The sequence below is a fragment of the Equus caballus genome, chromosome 7 (genome assembly GCF_041296265.1).
Source record: "Equus caballus isolate H_3958 breed thoroughbred chromosome 7, TB-T2T, whole genome shotgun sequence".
Lineage (NCBI taxonomy): Eukaryota > Metazoa > Chordata > Mammalia > Perissodactyla > Equidae > Equus > Equus caballus.
Genome location: NC_091690.1, coordinates 81,256,739 through 81,267,124, shown reverse-complemented (window position 1 = coordinate 81,267,124; position 10,386 = coordinate 81,256,739).

Genomic DNA, 10,386 nt, shown 5'->3' with positions numbered 1-10,386 from the left:
CTTTGTGTACATATTAAGATGACGAATCCGTTAATCTGAAGTGATATAGGCAAACATCTGCTATTTTATCTTCACTAAACTGACAAAACCTTAGCCTCAATGGAAGGTGACATTGCGGAAAGATTGCTTCAGCCCGCTCTCCTCACAGCTGCAGTCGGCCAGACATAAAATGCTACTTCTTCATTGTCAGTGCACTCAGGCCTTTTCTAAATAAAGGATCTAAAGATATGAATGAAAGTACTGCCACGGCTCTTCAAAGTAAAAGTGAAAAAGGGAGTTTGTTTTGTTTTTTTTAAAATTAAACTACAGTTGACATAAAATGTTGTCTGTGTGTGTGTGAGGAAGATTGGCCCTGAACTAACATCTGTGGCCCATCTTCCTCTTTTTACTTGAGGAAGATTGTCATTGAGCTAACATCTGTGTCAATCGTTCTCTATTACATGTAGGTCGCAAGCCACAGGCGTGGCTTGTCAAGCAGTGCTATGTCTGTGCCTGGGATCTGAACCCGTGAACCCCAAGGCGCCAAAGTGAGGCGCACGAACTTAACCTCTACGCCACTGGCTGGACCCCAAAATGTTTTTTTTTTAGTGGGTGTATCCAGTTTTGTGGTTTTAAATACCAATACTATCCTAATGGTTCTCAAACAGATCTCTAACTCACACCTCTGCCCTGAACTCCAGCCTCAAACAAGTCTGTCCACTTGACCTCTCAGAATGGATGTCAAATTTGAATGTCCAAAACTGACCACCTGTTCTCCACCCCTCCTCCCCCAAACACCACCCCCCCCACACACAAAGTGTTTTCTCTCACAGTCTGCATCTCACTTAATAGCAAGTCAATTCTTTCGTTTGCTCAGGCCAAAAACTGGGAGTCATCCTTGACTCCTCTTTCTGTTAAAATCTGAGCCAGGCCATGTCAGTCCTCTCCTTACCCTACTCTTGTCTCCCCATCTATTAGCTGTAAAAGCTGAAGTGCTCACTGTGCCCGAAAGCCCCCATCACCTCTCTGGCCTTTTCTCCTGCTCCTTCCTCTCCATCACTCCCCTGGGTCAGACTGGCCTCCTTGCTGCTCCTCAAACACCTCAGGCACATGCCCACCTCGGCCAGGAGTGCTTGTCCCTTCCCCACTCACGGGCGGTCCATGCCTCACTTCCCTCAGATCTTTATTTAAAAGCCAACTTTCTCAGTGAGGCAATTACACAAAAACTCGTTGCGTTGGATTTTCCACTTTATCACTATCTAAAGATATGTATATTTCTTTATCTCGCTTGTTTATTTTGTTGATTGTCTCTATCTCCCCACTAGAATGTAAGCCTCTGAGGCAGGGGCTGTTGTCCATTTGATTCGCTGTCGTATCCGGATGCCCAGAACAGTGCCTGCCAATGGAGGCCCTCGATAAATCCTCACTGAGTAAATGAGAGGCGGAAAGGAAAACAGATAATAACAATGCGGTAAAGATCAGAGACAGGAGGAAACATTGTCATTAACACAAACCTAACGTAGGGCGATTACTAAGAATACAGGTTGATAGTGCAAAAAGTCTACAAACTAGAAATAAGTGTCGGGAGGGGAGGGGACGGGAGGGGGACAGAAGAGAATAGAGAGGAGAGAAGAGAGGAGAGGAGAGGGGAGGGGAGGGGAGGAGAGGGGAGGGGAGGGGAGGGGAGGGGAGGGGAGAGGAGAGGAGAGGAGAGGAGAGGAGAAGAGAAGAGAAGAGAAGAGAAGAAAAGAGAAGAGAAGGGAAGAGAATTGCTCCGTCCCTGGCTCGCAGTTTACATCCAGCTCCGTCTTCAGAATCACAGTCCTCTGAGGGGTAAGGACGCCAGGCTCCGCACCACGCCCTGCCCCACAGGCACACTTTGGCCCCGGAAGGTGGTGTGGAGGAGCTGATGGGACACAGTGATGCCTAAGGTGTGTTTCTCTTGGTTGGGAGGCTCTTAGGTAAAGTAAGATAAGAGAAAACTCAACTCCAACTGGTCTAAGCAGCACAACGCCTTTACTGTCTCAGAAGCGATAAGGCTTTGACCAGGGCTTTGATCCAGGGGTTCCCAGCACCTTCAGTGGCTGTTTCCTGCATCTCAGCTCTGCCCTCTTCTGTGTTGGCTTTATCCTTGGGCTGTTTCCTCTCTGGGGGGCAGAAGTGGCTGGAGTTTTTTCCAGGTTGTACATCTCTACACCACACTATCCATACAAATTACTAGACTTCAATCTTTTTGGGCCAAGGTGTGTCATGTCCCCACCTCCTAAGCAACCCCTGTGGCCGAAGAAAAGCCAACACGCAGAGGGCAGAGCGGCCTTAGGCTCCTCCCTGAGCCACTCACTGGGCCAGGGGGATCGGGCTTCTCTAAGGGGTTTAGAACACAGTGCTGGCGCTGGAAGTGAAGTCAATCCTACCTAAGGAGATGGCTCCTCCATGGAGAGGAGAGGGTGGCATGGATGGAGGACCCAGCCACAGGATCCATGAGAACGGGTGGGGGTACAAGAGACCATTGTCTTCTTCCATTCTGACTCAGGTCTAATTATCCATCACATCACCTAAACCACATCACCAAATTTCTGTTGGGAACGTGGAGCAAAGCCTAAACTGCACATTGGGCTGTGTAGACACAGCCCTCAGGCCTCGGTCTGTAGAGCGCGGAGGCCACTTTAACCACGGTCTCCTTTGGTCCTTGGTCAGTCAGTCCCACTCTGCGCACCCCCCTCCCCAATCCCAGGCTAACTCCCAAAATGCAAGTCAGTCCAGTTACCTGGGTTCTCCTGTACTTTTGGGCTGATGCTGCCCTCTGCCCTTCCTGCCACTACTCCCAGCCTCGTGAGCCTGTATCACCTGGAAACTTTGTTCACTCACAGAAAGGAGCTCCCTCCACCTTCTACCTCAACTGAAATCTGGCTGAGGACATCGCTTCCCTTGGTGATGTCATCGCTTCAGCTCTTAAGAGATGCTAACTCACTCCCATAGCCCACCTACCAGGGGACAAGGAGGAGGGTGGTCAGCATCCTTCCACCTCCCGCTTCCTCTCTTGGACAATCACTCTTCTTTGAGGCTCCCTTCCTTGGCACCGCCATCTACCCAACTCCCAACATTCACTGAGAACTGGGTCCCTGGCTCACAGAGTCCCCAAGGGAAATATTGCCATCATCCTGGATGACTTAGTGTCTCTGCGGATAATACATTCTATATCTTAAAGTCTCTGACTCCCTCATCTCTAATCACCTTTGCCCTTCTTACCACTTGGGCCACTCATCCCCTTGGTCACACTCTGAGCCTTGTCAACACCTAGAAGTGCTACCCTCTCTGACAAAATCCCATTCTCCTAACATAGCCACCTGTTCTTGCAGCTCTCCTTTCCTTACCTCGCTTCCTCCTTTGTCTCCTTGTCCTTCCATCTTCTTGTCATCACATACTGCTGAACAGTGGTGGGGAAAATCCATTCCCCTGTGGACTGGTGCCAAGGTCTCCACTTTCAACCCCCTGACATCTGGATTTTCTCTCTTCCACACCCCCGAAGCTGCTCTTTCCAATGTCACCGGAGACTTTGGGGTTGCTAAACTAGAGGGACACTTCAGTCCTCATCTTATTAGTCCTCTTCTCTACGTTGACCACTTGTTCCTTCCTGAAATTCTCTTCTCCTGGGGCTACTGAGACACCCATCACTCCTCATTTTCTCCTATTTTCTTGGATGACTTTTCTCCATCTTCCTCACTGATTCCTTTTCCCCTGTCAACTCCATAACTATTGCTGTTCCCAGGGTTCTGCCCTGGGTTTACTTCTTTCATTTTACAAATTCTTCTCAGATTAACTCACTCACAACCAAGGTTTCAATAACCACTCAAATACCAATGATACCCAAATCTAAATCTTGGACCTTGATATACAGCCGATTGCCTATCGGATGTCGCTACCAGTGTGCCCCTCAGGGATCTTAAACTCAACACCTCCAAAACTGAACTTTCTCTTCTGTAACCTGAACTCCTCTTTCTCTTCACTAAAACATCACACCCTGCGTGAAAGGGCAGAGTCTGTATTAAGACCAGTACATGCTGCTTCTCCCTTGGATAGAAAAGGAAATTTATACAGTACTCATTATTACGAATTTAAAATGCATTAAAAATGTCCCAAACATTCCTTTTATTCAGCAAGTTGGTAAATGTAAAAACATTTATAATCTTATTTTCCCTTTAAAGTCCTGAGTTTCTCAACTGTGAATTCTTCTCCCAAAGATGATTTCAGGAAGAAATGCTGTGGCTTGGCCAGCTGCCCATTTTGGGTTGGCAGTTGACATGAGTCCTGAAGTATGGAGTAGAGTCTAGGTAAGTGGGTACAGTACATTGGCTGCATGTTCAGAAATGAGTTTTACGTCATTGCAGATATTAAGTTTTCTATGAAAAGAGGCTGGATCACATGTAAAGCTAGGAAGAGACGTCCTCTGAGGACACTCCAGGGAAGTGCCTAGGTTTCTGGGTCTCATATCCTCTCTTGAACAGTGAGCTCTCAGAGGCAGGCACCAGGTCTTACGTAAGTGGCGTTTCCTAGAAAGACAGATGCTAGCCCTGGTAATGGAGCTTCCAAGGTTGGCTGGGGGCAGAACAGTCCTTGCTGACACAGCCCCACTCGGGTACCACTGTGATGGAGGGATGCAGAGTAATCTGAGGTCTGAGGATGAACAAAGCCGTGGATAACATTAATTTAACTTAGTCTGTCATCTGTGTAAGTGAGAACTCTCGGGGCATGGCACAAGAAACCAAAAACTAACCAACTGCTTTAGGAAAGAAAATAATGGGTGGGGCTTATTGGAAGGAAAACGGAGTGTTTCAAGTAGCAACTAAACTAGACGAATGGGAGGGAAACCCTGAGTTTGAGCTTCTGTCGGATACAACCGGAACCCAGGGTTCAATGTCTAATTCTTTCCACATACCGGCTCCAACTTTCCCCGCTACACCCTGGACTCCTCAGGTGGCTGAGTGCCAAAAGCTGCCTGGCCTCTCTCACATCCCACCTGTCCCCAGCAGAGGGGGACTGATTTATTCCCCCTCTGTATGGGGAAGGACTCTGGCCTGGCTTAGGTCAGGGAGTGACCCCCGCACTACCGATGGTTGGGCTCTAAAGAGATCTGACAGCCCTCTTGATTCAAGTGTTTGCCACTGGACCAATCGCTATGCCACGGGTACAGAGTCACACAGCACAGACCTGGTCCTTAGGCACCCACTCCATGTAACAAGGACACTTTCTAGGGTAGAAGGAAGTATTAGAATGTTAGAATTAAAGTTAGAATATTAGAATTAGAAGGGCCAAACCGATGGTGCAGCGGTTAAGTTCGCACGTTCCGCTTCAGCAGCCCGGGGTCCGCCGGTTCGGATCCTGGGTGTGGACATGGCACTGCTCATCAAGCCATGCTGTGGTAGGCGTCCCACGTATAAAGTAGAGGAAGATGGGCACAGGTATTAGCTCAGGGCTAGTTTTCCTTAGCAAACAGAGGAGGATTGGCAGCAGATGTTAGCTCAGGGCTAATCTTCATCAAAAAAAAAAAAAAAGGAACATTAGAATTAGAATATGGGCAGCCACCCCTAGGAGGGATTACTGCATCGTCACTCAATAAGTGCCAATCTTTCCCCCAAACACAGTCAAATAGCCTCAGCATGTTGCCCGTGCTCAGTTCACTGCCAAAGCACATGGGAGCAGGGCTGAGCCCTCTCTCCTGGCTGTGTCCCTCTCCCGCACCTCATCAGCCCTCCTGAGCCCTCAGCCCTCTCATCTCTCCCAGCTGCCTGCAGGTGTCTGCTCCCACGCCGTCCTCTGTGTTTCCCTCCTCTCACCGTCCCACCTCCAAGTTGCTCTCTTTTGTTTATTATGCCCGAAGGCAGAGCCTTGGAGTCGTCCTCCTGAGAGGGGAAAATGCCTACAGATGTAAATCTGCATGTGCTCCAGTTTCACACAAGGAGCCTGGTGGTTGAGGAGGGATTTCCGTCCAAGACCAGGTGCAGAAGAAAGGGTGAGGGGAAGGAGCATTCACGTCGCAGACTCCCCAGATGCCCCGGTGTGTCTGGGGTCTGGGTCTCTCCCTGGTGAAGCCAGGGTATTCTCTGGCCCCCAGAGGTGGAGCCGCTGTGTGTGAGCCCATGTGTGACCCAGTATGGCACACTCTCCACACACGGCTGACAGCCAGTGAAGTGGCCTTTGGGGACCATGCCAGCCCCTCACTCATTCCTGATCCGAGCCTTCTCCCCCTGGCTTTCAATTGAATTTGGTTTTTTGCGCTGGCCCTCGTTGCTGTCTAAGATTTCAGCTCTTATTCACCCTCTGGTCACTTCAGTTAGGGTCTCCCCCTCTAATTTCAGCCTTCACATTGAAACCTCAAACCCAGTCTGCTTGGCAAGCGCTCCAGCCAAGCTCAGAACAGAACACTATGGACGCTCGGCGGCAGATACACGTACGACTTTAGAAGGGTGAAGAAGTTAGATTCTTCCTGGTCCTCTCTGGGCACCAAGGAGTAAGAAAGGAAGAGAAGCAGCTGCCCCTGCCAGAGGGCAGGAGATGCTCAGCTCCAGAGCACAGCCCTGCCCTCCACCACCAGTCCCCAGTCCTGTCTGTGCTTGGGCCACTCAGCATTCAGGGACCCGGAGATAGGACGGGGCATGGGAGTGGCAAAGCCCAAGGCTCAGGCACAAGGATCCAGGCGCAGAGGAGGCAGCGCCAGGAATCACGGAGGGCAGGAGGATGGTACGGGGACAGCAGGGACAGTGCCGAGAACTGGCCTGCTGAAGGAGCCGATGTTGCGGCAGTAGCAGGTTCTCTGGGCCCTCGCTGAAGAAGACGGGGCTCGGAAGAGGCCGAAGCCGTGATGGTGCTAGAAGCTCTTCTCTCCTTTTCCTCTCAGAGCTGTGGTGACTCACGTTCCTTGATTGACAAGGCCCAGGACCTCTTATATACGTTTCTTTCATTTGTTCATTCGTCATTATTTTCAACTCTTCTCTGAACAAGAATAAACAGAAATTCGTATTTCTTAGCAGTTTATCACAGAATTGAAATCCAGAAATGGAAAACCTGGCCAAGTGAAGCTGGGTTCCAGTACCATCATGCAAAACTAGCTCTCTTCGTCTGCTCTAACTACATGCTGTGGTCTCACCATCCTAATACCCCAGGCAGTTTCGTCCCCTGTGCCCTGTTCAAGCTAATTCCTCTACCAAGGAAATCCTTCTACCTTATCCACTTGGCAAACTCTTACTCATCTTTCAAGACCTATATGAAGTGTCACACTCTCCTGGGAACAGCAGTATCCACCCCCCATCCCTTGGATTAATTGCTTATCATTTGGTCCCCATAGTGACCTATGCATGCCCTAAAAGAACATTTATTTTACCATATACAGGTAGTTGTTTCTTTTTTTCTTTTCTTTTGTGGTACGGAAGATTGGCCCTAAGCTAACATCTGTTGCCAATCTTCCTCTTTTTGCTTGAGGAAGATTGTCACTGAGCTAACATCTGTGTCAATCCTCCTCTATTTTGTATGTGGGACACCACCACAGCATGGCTTGATGAGCAGTGTGTAGGCCCACACTTAGGATCCAAACCTGCAAACCCTGGGCTGCTGAAATGCAGCACACGAACTTAACCACTATGCCATTGGGTTGGCCCCTATTTCTCTTTTTTTTGCTTGAAGAAGATTAGCCCTGAGCTAACATCTCATGCCAATCTTCCTCCACTTTACATGTGGGTCCCCACCACAGCATGGCTGCTGAGTGGTGTAGGCCCTCCTAACCCGCAAACCCTGGGCCACCAAAGCAGAGCACACCAAACTTAACCATTAGGCCATGGGGCCGGTCCCTATAGTTAGTTGTGGCTAATACCTCTACACAGCTGTGTGCAATGGAAAGGGTAGAGGATTATCTTGTTTGTATTTGTATCTCAATGCCTAGCCCTAGCTATAACCTCTAGCACAGTGCAGGTCCTCAAGATAAATGTTGATTGAAAAAATGAACCAAAGAATGCAATCAACAAAGTAAACACGGGTGCAATTCCATTCTATACTTCAGTGCGGTCAATGATGGAGCCAGGAATCTACTTGGGAAGTATACAGTACAGCCACGTCCTCTGCCTTCCCCAGCTTCAGTATTCCCTTCATCCCTCAGAATGAAGAGGCTAAAATACTACCTTTTACAAATGCGTATGTCAAATACAAATTCAAGACTCCTCACTGGCTTTTATCTGCAGGTTCTTTCTTCAAGAATAGCATCTTCAACATCATAACAGTAGTTTGTGGCAGACAGGAAAACAAACTGCACATTGCAACTATTGTTCGAATCAGTTGGCTGCGGAAGCCTCTTCAGCTGTTAACAGAATTGTGCGGTGTCTAATCCCGTTCAGCAGAAGTTAGGGTCTATCAGCAGAATTATTTCTGGAACTGCTGTGCATGGCGCTTTGCACAAAGTAACCACTGGAAAATTGATGCTATAACCACACGAGGAAAATGAGGCAGGCCAGGAGGAGATGCTGGGGAGTCTGCTGCTGTCACACGCCAGTCCTGACACAGCAGGAGCCCCAACAAAGGGATTAGTCCAGGAACCCTAGGATCTTTGGCATACATTTCTCAGTCATACAACATCCAGAATATTTAATTCATGGCTGCCAGTTTAGAGAAATATGTTGCATCAATCGAGCTCTTTAATTGCAAGCAAAAGAAACTCATCTCAAAATAGGTCAGGCAAAAAGAGCAATATATATATAGTCATGGGATCAAACTAAGATTGGCTTCGGGAACTGATCTTACTCAGATCTGGCGCTCCTCACTTTTCAACTCTGCTTCTGTGTTGGTTCATTCTCTTCTCCTGAAGATAGGCTTTTCCCAAGCAGTACAAAGCTTGGCATCCCCATCTTTGCCAACATAGCAACTGGAGCATCTGCAAGCTTTTAGGAAAAACTCCCTTTGGTCCAGCCCACATCACATAGGTGCCCCTGTATTCAAGGAAGTGGTCTCATTACCAGAAATTTTGGGGAGGACAGACATGATCACTGGACAAGTCTTTGCAAGCCAGGTGACTTGTCCAACTTGTATTGACTGCATATGTTAATAACTTCAAATATTTTTAAGTTTTATCTTTTCTGATTACAAAATAAAGCCTTGTTGTTTAAAATATTGTAAGTTCAGAAAAGGAAAAAAGAATGGGATATATCCCATAATCCCACCCCTCAGATGACAGTCATTGTTAGCCTTCTGTTCTTTTATTTAAAGCTTAAGAAAAAAATCCTGTATATACAAATTTGCTTCCTGATTTTTTTACTTTAACATAACACATGCATTTCCCTAAGTCATAAAAACTCCTTGAAACATTGTTTTAAATAGCTGTATAGTGTACTGAAAACATTTTAACCACCTCACTCAGAAGGAAAGAAGGCGGTGGAGTGAGACGGCACTCCTCCCATATATGTGCATCTGTCCGCAGGCACTTTCAGTTCATGGGTCTCAGTCCAGCTTCAGAGAAGAGGCCTTCAGACTGGAATTCCCCTCCCCAACTCCCTGCATTCCTCCAAACACTTCCAAACTCATCTCATCCACACGCCTGCTTCCTCTGCTCCAGGCTCAGAGGACTTGCTATGAATTTGGCTAGAGGTTCAGCCAAACACTGTAAGTTTGAATGCTAACCCTTTGTAGCTATGTAATCTGGGAAATTTGTTTTACTTCTCTAAACATCCTGCCGATTTTTGTCATCGAGTTCTTATCAGGTTAAACATTATGTATGTGAAACACTTAGCACATAATAGGTGACCAATAAATGGTAGCAAAAACAATAAAACCCAAAGTCCCCCTCGAGCTCTAGCCCTCTCCTCCCTTGCTCTTCTTTTTTAGCTACGTTTCTTGACAATGATTTATACTACCGTCTCTATTTGCTCATCTCTTGTTTACACCCCAACTCACTGTAATCTGGCTTTTGTTCCTTTACTGACACTGCTTGCCAAAGATCTAATGAACTCTGGATGCTTCCTTCATGGAGCTTGAGTCACCTTTTTTTTTTTCTTTCCTGAGGAAGATTAGCCCTGTGCCAATCTTCCTCCACTTTACGTGTGGGTTGCCACCACAGTATGGCTGACAAGTGGTATAGGTCCACACCTGGGATCTGAACCCATGAACCTGGGCCGTTGAAGCAGAACATGCTGAACCTAACCACTATGCCACAGGGCCAGCCCCCTTGAGTCACTTCTTAATCTTTTCTGTATATCATCACAGTTAATCAATTTCTCTTTCAAACTTCTCTCATGGTCTCCGTGACACCAGTCTTCCCAACTTTCCTAATTCTCAGACTGCTCCTTCTTACTCTCCTTTGTTGCCTGTACTCTGTTCTTTTGATGTGGATTAAGGCTGCCTCAGATAGAGAAGCCCAAGGTGACCTGGCCT